This window comes from Chenopodium album, chromosome 23 (genome assembly GCF_948465745.1).
Source record: "Chenopodium album chromosome 23, dcCheAlbu1.1, whole genome shotgun sequence".
Taxonomy (NCBI): domain Eukaryota; kingdom Viridiplantae; phylum Streptophyta; class Magnoliopsida; order Caryophyllales; family Amaranthaceae; genus Chenopodium; species Chenopodium album.
In genome coordinates this window covers 21,029,996-21,035,002 of record NC_137856.1, presented here as the reverse complement: position 1 = coordinate 21,035,002, position 5,007 = coordinate 21,029,996, and the positions used below count along the sequence as shown (strand labels likewise).

General features: G+C 40.5%; 1 non-coding gene across 1 annotated transcript; it reads right to left on the bottom strand.

Annotated features, from left to right (window-relative positions):
• Window positions 1–3,951: 3,951 nt before the first annotated feature.
• LOC145609906 (small nucleolar RNA R71) lies at window positions 3,952–4,057 on the bottom strand. The gene has a single exon (XR_014106174.1). It is a non-coding gene; the product is annotated as a small nucleolar RNA R71 (small nucleolar RNA).
• Between the last annotated feature and the right edge of the window lie 950 nt (window positions 4,058–5,007).

Sequence of the window (5,007 nt, the reverse complement as noted above, 5' to 3'; positions counted from 1 at the left end):
TGAAAGGAATGGTGTCCTTCGAACATGTGTATTATTCTGATAGCGGGTTCAGAATTATTAGAAAGCTAATATATTCAGTAAGGTCAAGTGATCGGAATGCCTGGGTGGAGGCCGCTTCCGACTAGTAATATTAATATAATTAATATTACAGCTTAATCTTGACTGAACCCTTCGGGTCACAATCAAGCAAAATATACGAACCGACTCGACGAATTAATTCGGAAGAAATTAATTCATCGCCCGAGTGTTAAATACTTAGACGTCAAAAATTCGAGCTTAGAGCGTTGGAAGTCGAGTCAAAAATAATAAAAAGACGAGACGGCAAATTAGTAATAAATCAAAAATGACCAAAATACCTCTAGCATCGGAATCCCGAGAGCTAGGGGATTAGCTGAGCTAGCAGCCCGCACAATGTGCGTGACATGCTAGCAAGGCATGGCTACCAGCCCGCACCATGTGCGAGGCGTCTAGCACAGCACAGCCAACAGCCCGCAAGCAGTGCGTGGCGTGCTGGCGTGCGCTGCTGCTAGCAGCCCGCACATGTGCGTGGCTAGCTAGCAACGCCCTCGGCAGCAGCAGCCAGCACTGATGTGCGTGGGCGTGCTGGGCCGAGCTGGCTGCAGCTAGCAAGCCCGCACGGTGCGGCCGGGCGGGGCTAGCTGGGCCGTGGGCCTAGGGTCGGGTAGAAGGGGAAGCTAGTAAGTATGCTTGCTTTTTGGTGTGGACAAGTGTCACAAGGAGAGGAAGGAGTGGGGAGCAAGTATGGTCCCCTCCTCTCCAAGTGGTCCATACTCCTCTTTACATATGACTAGGACACTTGTTGATTTATTACTTGCTTATATATTTAATTTAATTTAGCTTTAAATTAATTTGTGGGATTTCATGAATCCCACATTGATGGGATAGAAATTCCCACTCATACTTTCCTCTATAAATACCAACCTTGGGATTTGGAGTAAAGTGCTTGAGTGGGAGTTATAAAGAGCATTCCATATTTTCGGAAAAGCGCTTAAACTCCATTAACACTTGGGTTTTGGTCGGACCTAGCTAACTCCAAGGTAACGGACCTAAAAAGTCGTGTTCGTCCTGTGGGTGGATATCGTTGGAGGCACGACATTTGCGGTGCTCAAGGCTTTTAAGTAAGAGCCCGTTTTGTGAGGGCGAAGCTCGCTTCAAGGGTATGATTCGTTCTTCCTTTTCTTGTGTTTATTTATGCTTTATGGTTTTATTAATTACGAGTGGTTCCTTGGGTCGGGGTCGTTTCCGCGGTGAGTTGGACATACCAAACCCCAACAGCGGTATCGGAGCCCCGCTCGTTTATTTTTATAACCATGTTTTTCAAGGTTTGTTTTGGCTTATTTTTTTGGTTTAAGTTACTAATTAGATTAGTAGCTCGGTTTTATTAATTTTAATCTCGTTTTTAATGTCGAATTTGGCCCAGAACCCAGATTTTCGCCCAAAAATAGTGAATTTTGGGTGGAAAAGGCGTTCTAGAAAGGTTTTTTCCCCGTTGGAACTGTGATTTTAGCCAAATTCCTACTAGAAATGCCTTTTTCAAGGTATTTTTCATTTTGACGAAAAATTTTAAGTCTTTTCTAACCTAGAAATTAATGGCATAAATTGGTGATTATGTGGTTGATTATTTGCATTAGTTTCTGCAATTTTTAGTCCCCTTAAAGCACACTTACTTGGTAGTATTTGATGCTTTAAGCTAGGTTGATTTATTTTCACATAATTGCAAACTAATTGCTTTTTAGTGTGAAAATTTTTGTTTTGAGGCTTCTTAAGTGTTAAAGTGATGAGTGACATTTTTGGCACTCATTTGGTTCCTTTTTGGATGATTTTTATTTCTTTTTATCTCTCTTTTCTTTAGTTTTCCTTAGTTTTATTCTTGTTTTCTTCATTTTATGCTTTTTGTGGTTAGTTTCTCTATTTCGTGCTTTTTCTTATTTACTTGCTATTTTTCCCTTTTACTTGCTTTTTATCCTTTGATTGTAGGTTGTGATTGATTGTCCAAGGATTCCCGGGCTTCCTTTCTATAGTTTTCCGTTGATTTTCATGCCTAAAGCTTGTGCAAGAAGTTTCAAGTCAATGAGAGGTTCAAGGAGCATGCTTCAAAGTCTTGTTTATGCCTTCCTCATGGCTCATTTTCTTCAAGAAATTCAAGGAAGTTGCTGCCTACCTTGTCCTCCATCATCATCATCTAGTATGCGTGCACCTCGTGAGCAAGGGCAAAGAAGAAAGGAGGAAGCTGCAGCTATGTGCGGGCGCACTCGAGGAGTGTGCGGCCGCACATCTGTCGTGTGCGGCCGCACATCAGGTTTGTGCGGGCGCACATTCCTGGGTACACTCCTTCGAGCGCCCGCACCAACGTGGGTCTATTTTTGGACGTCTTTCCCAACTTCCTCTTGGGGATTGTTAGTTATTTCATTCCTTTTATAGAGAGAGAAGTTTTGATCTTGGAGGAGAGAATTAGATTAGATTAGATTTTAGAGAAAGAAAACATTAGCTCTTAGCATTTTTAGAGAGAGAAAGTGTGGGTTTGATGATTGATGATTGATGATTGAAGATTGCTTCATTTGATTTGATTTCTGTCAAGTTTGTAAGGATTCTTTACTCTTTAATGCAATTCAAAGTTTGATTTCATTAGTATTGTTGTTTGATTTGACTAATTGATAGTTGATTGATTTTGCTTGTTTCAATTTGATTTCAATTGATGAATTTGGGAATGATGATTAGTTTAGCTTTGATTTTGTTGTTCTTTATGGATTGTGAGTAGTTTATTTGCTAGGGTAGTGGTGAAGCATGTATTGATGATGAATTGAGGTTAATTTGGGGGAATATTGATTGAGTTGATGATGTGATTAAATTGGTTGATTGATTATGTGCATGTGTGTGTTTGATTTAGGCTTGATCACCCTAGTTATTCACACTAGATTGCATTGTAAGCTTGCTATGATACGGACCATTGATTAGTAAACTTGCAATTTCACGATTGAGGTGCTTTGTGACGTTCCCTAGGTAGTGTTTAGCGTAGTTGACGCTAGTTAGACCTCTAGGTGAACCATCTTAGTATGCTCTTTTGGATACATGATGATTTTCCTTCATATCGCTTGACTTAGTTGGTTCGACCTCCCAAATTACCGTTTCCATTATGATTGCATGTGGATCCATTGCTCTAGTGTCTTAGATTGATTTCATATAAGTTTTGCATTGCCTAGTTTAGCCTAAGTTCTACCTCAACCCCTTCTTGACTCCGAAATAGCTTGATTTAGGCATCGTGCATTTGATATCCATTCCCTTGGGTTCGACCTTGACTTACCACTACGCTAAATAGGGGTTAGTTAAGCTACAAATTTTGTTTGATTGGGTGGGGTGGTAGCCCAACGACCTACCGTTCTCCGTCCCATCAAAATGGCGCCGTTGCCGGGGAATGGTGCTTGAGTGCATGTTGTTTTTGAGTCTATTTCATTTTGATAAAATATAAAAAGATTTGACACTTAGGCTACACTTGTAGCCGTGCTACTAATATTGTCTTTGAGTTTTGTGTGTGTAGATCCCAAGTCATGGGAGGTAGTTCAAGAGTTACCTTGAAGGAGCTTGGAGTGCCCGGGGCTTATAGGTATGAGAGCGCCATAGCTCCACCTATATCACCGGAGAATGACTTTGAAATAAAGCCGGCAATGATCACCCTTATTGAGAGGAGACAATATGGTGGGGCGAAGAACGAGAGCCCATTGAACCATCTTAAGGAGTTTGAAAAATATTGCAACACAATCAAGATTAATGGGATGTCTCAAGAATTCATCCGCCTTAAGTTGTTCCCTTTCTCCCTCATAGGAAGGTCTTTGGAATGGCTAGATAAAGAGATGAAGCCCAATTCATTGAAAACTTGGGATGATGTCACCAAAGCTTTCTTGTTCCGTTTCTATCCTCAAAAGAAAACGGCGGAGGCAAGAGCTTTGATTCAAGGGTTCAAGCAAAAGCCTAATGAAAGCCTTTATGAAGCATGGGAAAGATTCAAGGATTATCAAAGGGAGTGTCCACACCATGGGATTCCCACCTATCAAATCATACATATCTTTTATGGTGGGTTGAGTTCTCATGGGAGAGCAAATTTGGATGCCGGAGCCGGAGGCCCAATCATGAACAAGACGGAAGAAGAAGTGGTTGATGCTATTGATGAAGTAGCTCGTCATTATATGAATTGGCAAGAAGTGGAAAGAGAACCAACAAGCAAGGGTTACTCGATCGAACAACTTAGTATCATTAATGATTTGACCACTTTGATTGCGGATTTAGGGAAAGAAGTTATGTCTCTCAAGGAAAAGCTTGAGAAGCCTCCTTCCCAAGCTCCAATTCTTCCCTCCCAAATTAAGGGGAGAGGTACATCTTCTCACTCTAACTCCAATCTTTCAACTTGTTGCATGATTGTGGAATGTTGGCCATGTCAATTATGTGGAATGAATGATCACAATGCTTCTATGTGCCCAAATGTTTCTTGTAGTGAATGTGATGGAAGTGAAATGGAACACATGAATTATGTCAATAATCATGCTTGTGAACCTAGAAATGATGTTCAAAGGAATATTGGAAATAGGAATCATCATATGAATCATGATGATTATAACCAAAATGGAGGTTATAGGAATCATGATTGCCAAGAGAATCATGGTAACTATAACCATCATGGTTGTAATGGTCATGGTCATGGCTATAGACATGGGGATCATAACCAAGGTTATGATAACTATGGTCAACAAAGGAGCCAAAATGAAACTAGGGGTAATTGGAATAATCAAGCTAGGGGATATTTTCAAGCAAGTTTCCAAGATGGTTCCCCAATTGATTTAGTTCCAAATGCTCAAAGTTTAAATGATAATTCCCATGACCAATCATTTCCTTCTAGAGAATTTTTGGAAAGTGTCATTGAGAAACAAGCCAAGACTTTGGAAATGTGTATGGTTTTGAATGAAGAGAAGTTTAATTACATGTTGGCTTATAACA